This window comes from Cherax quadricarinatus, unplaced genomic scaffold (assembly GCF_038502225.1).
Source record: "Cherax quadricarinatus isolate ZL_2023a unplaced genomic scaffold, ASM3850222v1 Contig1075, whole genome shotgun sequence".
Classification (NCBI taxonomy): Eukaryota; Metazoa; Arthropoda; class Malacostraca; order Decapoda; family Parastacidae; genus Cherax; species Cherax quadricarinatus.
Genome location: NW_027196101.1, coordinates 11,310 through 22,618, shown reverse-complemented (window position 1 = coordinate 22,618; position 11,309 = coordinate 11,310).

Genomic DNA, 11,309 nt, shown 5'->3' with positions numbered 1-11,309 from the left:
TTGCATCAACGTCTTTGTTTCTGCTTCTGTTGATCTTCATTTTCCTGAATGTGACATGGTAGACAATATGAATATGGTCCAACAGCACCGAATCTATGGAGAATTTCTTTGAGTAGTGATTACACCTACGATATGAAATTTTTGTTAGTCACCCTTTCCCATTATAATAATATGTTGCAAATCCAGCATTCTTTCCTAGACGTTCTGTCCCTTTTACCCTTCTTCTGTCAAAATAATTCTCTTTACCACATCGGCTGTTTCTTCGTAAGGTATGGCGACTCAAATCTGGGAACACTTTCATCATCGCTCCTTCAACAGTTATCTTGACTCACGAAATCGTAATGGCAGGATTGTAAATAAACCATACCACGGGTGGGGTTAGAACCCACAATCGGAGAGTCTCAAAACTCCAGACAGACGCGTTAGCCGCTGATCCAGTGGCTAACGCGTCGGTTTGGAGTTTTGCGACTCTCTGATCGCGGGTTCTAACCCCACCCGTGGTATGGTTTGGAACAGTCATCTTGCCAGTAACGAGCAGATACAATTCAAGTGACCCTTAAGTGTAAATGAAAGCAACATATGAAGTTTTAAGGTTAGGAACAAATGAAAATGTAATAAAAACACGAGAACAACTAGTGACCAAAACCAAAATTTAAGATAAACGGTAGATGACGGGGTACAGTGAACAACAGAATGTTCAATGTGAACTATATGTGGAAATTTAAGGTGAAGAACAGCTGAACACTTAACGTGAGCAACAGGTGAGGGTGATAGTGGAATGTTTTTAGGTGGAAGGTAAAGAACAATAATGCACAATACCGTGACTGGAACAATACACAAATAACCCGCACATAGGGGAGACGAGCTTACCACCACGTTTTGGTCCGATTTGGACCATTTACAAAATCACACTGACTTTGTAAATGACCCAAGTTGGACTAAAACGCCGTCGTAAGCTCCTCTCTCCTATGTGCTGGTTGTGTAAGGTGGAAGGTATGCAACACACACAGAAGATAAAAAAAACATGAGTAATATGAGTATTATGTGAAGATGTAAGATGGACAAGAGGTGAAAGTGAAAGTAGAGCAACAAATGAATGTGCAAGGTGAAACACAGGTGAAGGTGAGCACCAGGTGAACATGAACGAGTGAAGGTACACGAACATCAATAGCTGACAGTCAACTAGGGTTGAAAATATGAGATCATGTGTAAGTGAAGGTGTGAGGAGAATTATAGATGAAAGTGTAAATAACGGGTGTACTGTAAACAACATTAGAAGATGTTAGACGAATTACAGAAGGTGTAAACTGAAATACAATTGTGTGTAAAATAAACTATAACTGAAGGAGAAGCTGTAGAAGAAGTGTTGTGATTCCCCTTAAAATAAGATTAGAAACATTGATAAAAGCGTTTTCGGAAGCATTATGTAAGAAAAACTGATATAAAAGACCATTTATCCATGAGTTGAATCAGGAAACATCAGAATTTTGACCGTGAATCCCACAGTATAAACGTGTCTTTTACAAAAAAAAACTGGTTTTAATGTTAAATGTTCAAATAGTGTTAATAATTGAAGTACATAATGATAGCTCATAATAACATAGCAATTCATCATGGGAAGATAATGAAGGGCAGAGTAAAGATGATGACTGCTTTTTTAAGGGAAATTAGAATGTGATGAGAGATTATATCAGGGTGGTATAGAGAGACAAATAGAGAAGAAAAATGATAGCAGGATTACGAGAGACAGTGTGGGTATGAACATAATATGTAGATGCAGCAACTTACGATTTTCATGTTTTTTTTGTTAGTGCTGACTATGGAAATGGTTCTCCATGTGGAAATATAACTACTGGTGAAAGGCTGACTACTATTGGAAGGAGACTTACTCTGAGGTTACGAGTTTTCCAGATTAAAGAATACAAATGCATATTACCATGTCTGAAACAATACACAAATCACCAACATATAGGAGGAAGAAACTTTAGACAACGTTTCAGTCTGACTTTGAACATTAGTCACACATTGATTAGTGGTCATAAATCCCTTATATACTCCCATATCAGGTGTCAGTCAGTAGGTTGGTTCATAGTACCAGTAAACATCTGAGATACTTTGGTGGTATCATCGTGATTTACCAAGTCTGTCGCAGATATCTAAGTCGCTTTCTTCCTCTGTTTATTTATTTGCTTTATTTCATACCCTGAATTAACTGCTTCTCATAAAAACATAAGAACACAAGAAAGGAGGAACACTGCAGCAGGCCTGTTGGCCCATACTAGGCAGGTCCTTCACAGATCCATCCCACTAGTAGAATATTTGCCCTCACACTAGTCATGTATTATTGCAGTATTAAATATCAATGATGCTAATTCTTCTCACCATATTTTTTTAGAAAATTTATCATGGTAGACTATTTGGACACGGCTCACCCGTCCCCGACATACGTAGGTGTAAGGGAATCTCTGTCTAGAGCACTGACTCCTCACTATATAGAATTACCATTGGAAAACTTCTCGTTTCTAAGATCCTTTTGCAGAGGAAAATATTACAAGTTAACACTGCAAACCTCTGCAATATTCTTTTTAATCAGAGAAGAAAGTAATCCAGCTCATATTTTCTTGATATAATGTTCGGATTCTTTATTTCTCTCACTTCTATTATACCAAAAGATTTTTTTACCATATCGGTCGTTTTCTGACATCAATAAGTAACCTACAGAAGAGAGCACAGCCACCATCACTCATCCAATAACTATCTTACAAGAAGAGAGCACAAATTATAATTTGTTACCTTTTGCATTGCAAAGCTGAGCAACATTTATAAGTGTAACGTGAAGAACAAATGAAATTAATGATTATTACATCCACCATGGGTTCTGTACTAACCACATTTCACATTCAGTTTAATAGCTGGGCAAATGTTCGATTCAATTTTTTTAAAGACATTATTCACATCACACCATTCCTGGTCACGAGTTGTTCCAATGCCATCAATATATTTATGCCACATAATAATTTAATTTACCTAAGTAGAGTAATCTCAAAACATTCCATAATATAATTACGTAACAGAAAAGCACTGTCCATAAGCCAGACATAATTATGTACAAACACATTAACAAATTTCACACACCTGAACTCACACAAAACAACACTGCAACACAATTCACTAGTAAGAGTCAGTTAGGGAAGGTACAGAGTCAAGTCAACTGTGGCAGCACAAGTGTCTATTCATTGTTCCTGTCTTGAGCTAATATCAGCCAGAAATTTTTAATGAGAAATAACGCTGTTGTTTTTATCTGTGTTCATTCAAAATACAGCATTAATAGCAACAAATTGTGCAAAGAATGATTGGTACTAAACTGGTGGTTTTGTTCATACATGTATAACTGGAAGAAAGCTGGATCAATTAGCAGTATTACTTACATGATTTATTACCAACAGTAATGTTTTCTTAGATGACTGAAAAATAATAAGAACAGCAAAGTTTTTAATGTTAATATTCAGTAAGGCGATTAACACAGGATAAACATCAACATTCTTGACTTCGACGATAATATAAGATTATCACTCGTTAATGTTTCTGAAGAGGATTGGTGATTAATTAATTAAAAGTGAAGGAATAAGATAAAACGCAGCTAAACGAACACAACAGGTGAAGAAAAAATCAGGTGAAGATAAGAGACAAAACGCAACTAAACGAACACAACAGGTGAAGAAATAAGATGAAACACAATACAACAGATGAAGAAACAACACAGGTGAAGAAATAAGATAAAACGCAACACAACAGGTGAAGAAACAACACAGGTGAAGAAATAAGATAAAACGCAACACAACAGATGAAGAAACAACACAGGTGAAGAAATAAGATAAAACGCAACACAACAGATGAAGAAACAACACAGGTGAAGAAATAAGATGAAACACAATACAACAGATGAAGAAACAACACAGGTGAAGAAATAAGATAAAACGCAACACAAACAGGTGAAGAAACAATACAGGTAAAGAAATAAGATAAAACGCAACACAACAGATGAAGAAACAACACAGGTGAAGAAATAAGATAAAACGCAACACAACAGATGAAAAAACAATACAGGTGAAGAAATAAGATAAAACGCAACACAACAGATGAAGAAACAATACAGGTGAAGAAATAAGATAAAACGCAACACAACAGATGAAGAAACAATACAGGTGAAGAAATAAGATAAAACGCAACACAACAGATGAAGAAACAACACAGGTGAAGAAATAAGATGAAACACAATACAACAGATGAAGAAACAACACAGGTGAAGAAATAAGATAAAACGCAACACAAACAGGTGAAGAAACAATACAGGTAAAGAAATAAGATAAAACGCAACACAACAGATGAAGAAACAACACAGGTGAAGAAATAAGATAAAACGCAACACAACAGGTGAAGAAACAATACAGGTAAAGAAATAAGATAAAACGCAACACAACAGATGAAGAAACAACACAGGTGAAGAAATAAGATAAAACGCAACACAACAGATGAAAAAACAATACAGGTGAAGAAATAAGATAAAACGCAACACAACAGATGAAGAAACAATACAGGTGAAGAAATAAGATAAAACGCAACACAACAGATGAAGAAACAATACAGGTGAAGAAATAAGATAAAACGCAACACAACAGATGAAGAAACAATACAGGTGAAGAAATAAGATAAAACGCAACACAACAGGTAAAGAATCAATACAAGGGAAATTGTTGGATGTACTACAGGTGAAGACGTAACTTTATCTGATATATAGACATAAAGGAGTAATGTGATCCACAGATAAAGGAATATTATGTAAAAAGGGAACCTCGAAAACAAGATTTTAAATAAAAAGAACAGGTGAAAGAACAAGATAAACAGTAGATAGTGAAAGATGAACTAGATATGAACTACAAGAGAAGGTGTGAGATAAGCAACAGGTGACACTATAAAGTGAACTTTAGGTAAAATAATAAGAAAATAGAACTATAAACAAAGAAAAAATAAATGAAAATAAACAAATGTAAGTAAATGTAAGAAAAAAGGGAAGAACTTCGATCATCTCAAGAATAACTGAATAACTATTTTTTTCACACACAAAAAATGCAAATGTTTGCACTGTTCATTAATCATATTTTCTCACTTTCCCCAAACAAATATTTTAAACGAGACTTTGTGATGAATGGTTTGAAAAACCGACAAGTTGAAGATTGAGACACTTATGCAACATATGGGAATCTTTATTCAGGAAACGTTTCGCCACACAGTGGCTTCATCAGTCCAATACAAAGTAGAAAGGCGTAAGGAGAGGAGGAGTTTGAGGTAATCAGTCCCTCAGCCTGAAGTTGATGTGTTCAGTTAATCAATCTTGGACTGAACACATCGACTCCAGGCTGAGGGACTGATTACCTCAAACTCCTCCTCTCCTTACACCTTTCTACTTTGTATTGGACTGATGAAGCCACTGTGTGGCGAAACGTTTCCTGAATAAAGATTCCCATATGTTGCATAAGTGTCTGAATCTTCAGACGAGACTAAATAAGTTTTCAAAGGAAAATTTAATGTCTCTGGTAAAATCAGACCTTTTACCAAGAAGAATTATAAATAAAGACGTTAAATGAGTGAAACTAATCGGAGAACATAAAACAAGTACATATATAAATAGAAGAGATAACCAGGTAGCTGAGACCTGACGTCAATTCCTACTACTGGAGAGAGTTTACCTGGAGAGAGTTACGGGGGTCAACGCCCCCGCGGACCAGTCTGTGACCAGGCCTCCTGCTGAATCATGAAAAAAACTGTATAGTATCTTAAATATTTACTGGCGTTATAAACGCCATCACATAGAGGTATATATTAGTTTCAAAACCATTATTAACCAGGAAGATCAGAGACAGACAAAGAGGTTGACTGCTGGTGTCTTTAAGTTCCTCATTTCTATGCACTAATCTCCTTTTTTTTTGGAAATTGTTCAAGCCTGAATTAATTATTAATATTGCATTTTTCTTCAGTGTTTGTATATTTTGCAAGAAAAATTATTGAAGATTAGTGGATTAATTACTTAAGATTGAAAGTGTCTAAGTTAGAAATTATGTTTTCGAAGTCGAGGCGCAGTCTTCCATGAAATCTGGGAGATGTTGAGTGAATGTGTTGGTAATGTTGAGTGATGCAAGAGACATGAATGTTAGTGTGGGAGATACTGTTGTGTAAGACGCAGTGGAAAAGTTTGAAATTGTTTGGTGTAAATAGCAGAGTAGAACCTTTAGTTTATGTCAAGGATATAGCCAGCATAACAACATACAAGAACGGTAAAGACATACACAAAATCGGTACAGCAAAACACAGTAACAGTATAATGGAAAAGAACACTTAAGTAACGTTCATGATACAGGTGACCTTTACCACAATATGTCGGTGTCAAAAGAAAATTTACAATCAAGAACACATCAGTAACTTACAATAAGTACACTAATATAAAAGACAAGTACAGTAACATGTAAGAACAGCACAGTAACAAAAAACAGTACAGTAACACATTAAACAGTATAGTGACACATAAAATAGTACAATAACACATAAAACATTTTAGTGCCACACACAACATTGTAGTAACAAATAAAACAGTAAATCGAAAACCAGCATAATAACACATAAAACAGCATAGTAACACACAAAACAGCATAGTAACACATAAAACAGCATAGTAACACATAAAAGAACACAGTAACACATAAAACAGCATAGTAACACATAAAAGAACATAGTAACACATAAAACAGCATAGTAACACAAAAAAGAACATAGTAACACATAAAACAGCATAGTAACACATAAAAGAACATAGTAACACATAAAAAAGCATAGTAACACATAAAACAGCATAACACATAAAACAGCATAGTAACACATAAAACAGCATAGTAACACATAAAACAGCATAGTAACACATAAAACAGCATAGTAACACATAAAAACACATAGTAACACATAAAACAGTACAATAACACAAAACACACATATTACGTAAAAAGTACAACCCAAAAAAGAATATAATACAAGAGATGTAAATCAAAATAACATTGTTGCAACACAGTACAGTAACACAGAAGACCAGTACAGTAACACAGAAGACCAGTACAGTAACACAGAAGACCAGTACAGTAACACAGAAGACCAGTAAGTAACAGAGAAGACCAGTACAGTAACACAGAAGACCAGTAAGTAACACAGAAGACCAGTAACACAGAAGACCAGTACAGTAACACAGAAGACCAGTACAGTAACACAGAAGACCAGTACAGTAACACAGAAGACCAGTACAGTAACACAGAAGACAAGAACAGTAACACAGAAGACCAGTACAGTAACACAGAAGACCAGTACAGTAACACAGAAGACCAGTACAGTAACACAGAAGACCAGTACAGTAACACAGAAGACCAGTACAGTAACACACAGAAGACCAGTACAGTAACACAGAAGACCAGTACAGTAACACAGAAGACCAGTACAGTAACACAGAAGACCAGTACAGTAACACAGAAGACCAGTACAGTAACACAGAAGACCAGTACAGTAACACAGAAGACCAGTACAGTAACACAGAAGACCAGTACAGTAACACAGAAGACCAGTACAGTAACACAGAAGACCAGTACAGTAACACAGAAGACCAGTACAGTAATACAGAAGACAAGAACAGTAACACAGAAGACCAGTACAGTAACACAGAAGACCAGTACAGTAACACAGAAGACCAGTACAGTAACACAGAAGACCAGTACAGTAACACAGAAGACAAGAACAGTAACACAGAAGACCAGTACAGTAACACAGAAGACCAGTACAGTAACACAGAAGACAAAAACAGTAACCAGCCCTTGATGGGTTTGCCAAATTAGCTGCATTTGGAGTCATTAAACAACTAATACCACCGACATCTAAGTATGTGTACAATTCAAGTCCGCTAGATGCTACTATGGGACCGCTTAAAGCTCTAATCCATGTACGAAATTTGTGTCCCGAGGGATCCTTCCCTTATCGTAGGTCTATGCCAAACACCTTGTCCAATCCCGTACCTCCTTTAGTTTGTGCTACTACCAAACCTCCCAACCGCAATCACTCGCGCTCATCATCCAAAGCAAGTGTTAAGAGCCATCATTCAAGTAACACCCATAGTACGTACATTAACCACAGTCAAAGAATTTGCTACAATTGTGGTTTCCGTGGCCATATCGCTAGTAATTGTTATGACAGTCACCCTAAGAAGCGTCGTACTGATGATGAGTACCAGTCAGATCTTCCCTACTGTACTCATCATAGAATTCACGGACATGACACATCTGAGTGCAATGCTCTCTACAATATGCAGTACTCTAGATCTTTCCGTGGCCGTTCCAACCGCAGAGCCAGGAGAGGAAACAGACGTCGTGGTTCACAATCTAATCAGAACCAGGCTCATTCTTCCAATTCGGGGGAATTAGAGCGCCCCAGTCAAACCGCCCAATGGTGACGGTAAGTGATAATGAGTACACCATGTATGTCGGGACGACATACGTAACATGACCGAGCTGTCAGCATAGTTGCTGATCCCTGTATTCCCGATATGATATAGCATAGCATTAGTATCATCCATGTGCTTTAGACACGAGACCCCTTGTAGGCCTGTGGCTTTGTGTGACGTCACGGGATGCACACGTGGGGGCTCATCCCTCTGTCCCGTTCTCACTCGGCGGTAGACCATCCAGGCGTAGACAGGCAAGGCAGCTGGGGCTCCATCCCTCATCTCAGTCTGACAATATAGTTACCATCTTACAAGTGTGTCTACTTTCAACCTGCGATATCTCCATTTAAGAACCCCAAGTACAGTAACACAGAAGACAAGTACAGTAACACAGAAGACCAGTACAGTAACACAGAAGACCAGTACAGTAACACAGAAGACCAGTACAGTAACACAGAAGACCAGTACAGTAACACAGAAGACCAGTACAGTAACACAGAAGACCAGTACAGTAACACAGAAGACAAGTACAGTAACAAAGAAGACGACCAGTACAGTAACACAGAAGACAAGTACAGTAACACAGAAGACCAGTACAGTAACACAGAAGACAAGAACAGTAACACAGAAGACCAGTACAGTAACACAGAAGACCAGTACAGTAACACAGAAGACCAGTACAGTAACACAGAAGACCAGTACAGTAACACAGAAGACAAGAACAGTAACACAGAAGACCAGTACAGTAACACAGAAGACCAGTACAGTAACACAGAAGACCAGTAACACAGACGATCAGTACAGTAACACAGTACAGTAACACAGAAGAACAGTACAGTAACACAGAAGACAAGTACAGTAACACAGAAGACCAGTACAGTAACACAGAAGACCAGTACAGTAACACAGAAGACCAGTACTGTAACACAGAATACAAGTACAGTAACACAGAAGACCAGTACAGTAACACAGAAGACCAGTACAGTAACACAGAAGACCAGTACAATAACACAGAAGACCAGTACAGTAACACAGAACACAAGTACAAAAACACAGAAGACCAGTACAGTAACACAGAAGACATGTACAGTAACTCAGAAGACCAGTACAGTAACACAGAAGACAAGTACAGTAACACAGAAGACAAGTACAGTAACACAGAAGACAAGTACAGTAACACAGAAGACCAGTACAGTAACACAGAAGAACAGTCGTCAGTGGTCAGTCGTCACGTGAGGTCACAGACCCTGAGCTGTTTTGGGGATTAGTGTGGACGGTTACAAAGAATGGCTTGCTTCTGCAGTGTTTTAAAAATTGAGGTTGGAGAGTTGAAGGAGGAGGTCTTGCTTCTCCAGGAGGAGATTAGGAGGCTGAAGGTCCACCTCAATGGGTCTGGGAGAGAGTGTGAGGTGGCTGGAGTTGTGGGGAATGAGGCTTCTAGCAGTGAGGTGCAGTCTGTCTCTCGCTGTGAGGAGGCTGTAGTTGGGGAGGTAGCAACGGCTACCAGCAGTGAGGTGCAGTCCAGCACCTGCTACAAGTGGCGAGTGGTTCACAGTAATGGGAGGCGCATCAGAGTAAGGAAAGTTAAGAGTGAAGATCTGAAGGTAGGAAATCGCTTCTCTGTTCTTCAGGATGAATGTACTTCAGTGGCCAGTGAAGGTAAGGGTACTACTGCCCCTGCTAATGGAGGTAAGCGCATTCTTGTGGTTGGTGACTCTCAGGTAAGATATATTGACCGTGCTTTTTGTAATAGGAATAAGAAGATGAGAGATAGAGTGTGCTTCCCTGGAGCTGGTGTTGGGGACATTGTCAACAGGCTGGATAATATCATGTCAGGTAATGGGAACAAGCCCATTATCTGTCTCAGTGCTGGTGGAAATGATATTGGGAAGGGTAGGAGAGAAGAGCTGCTAGATAAGTACAGGTCAGCTATAGATTTCATTAAGTCTAAGGGAGGGATCCCAATCATATGTAGCATCTTGCCTAGAAGGGGAGTAGGAAATGAATGGTTGTCTAGGGCAATTGGTGTAAATTGCTGGCTAGACAGATACTGCAAGGAACTTGCAATCCCATTCATTGACAACTGGAACAACTTTTATGGCAAACATGATATGTATGCAAGGGATGGGGTACATCTCTCTGGGGCTGGGGTGGTAGCACTTGCAGACTCGATTGAGAAGGCCATTGGTGAAATGCCTATGATTTTAAACTGATGGAAGATAGAGGTATGGGTGTGTGTGGGAAACAAGCAGGTTGCAACACTTGGGTTGGAAACAGTAAATGTATAAAAGGCATTCAGCATGAAGTTATAAATAAAGACAATAGATCAGGTCAGCAAACAAAGGGGGACAGCAGAGGGCAGCAAGGGACTAGCTCCCTTAAGGTTTACTATACTAATAGCAGGAGTGTAAGAAATAAGATAGATGAGCTAAGATTAATTGCAAGTGCAGGAAACATAGATATTATTGCTATAACAGAGACCTGGCTCAATCTGAAAGATAGAGAGATGCCCTCTGAATGTCACATACAAGGCTATAAATTATTCCACACTGACAGGGTCAACAGGAAAGGTGGTGGAGTAGCGATGTATGTCAGAGACAATTTAAATTGTTGTGTTAGACAAGATATTAAATTAGAAGCGTCAGCCACTGAATCTGTTTGGTTACAGCTTCTCGAGGGCCGAGAAAAACTAATTTTGGGTGTGATTTACAGGGCCCCAAATCTTGATAGGGAGTGCAGTAAACTTCTATGGGACGAAATTCGTAAGGCATCTACATACGAA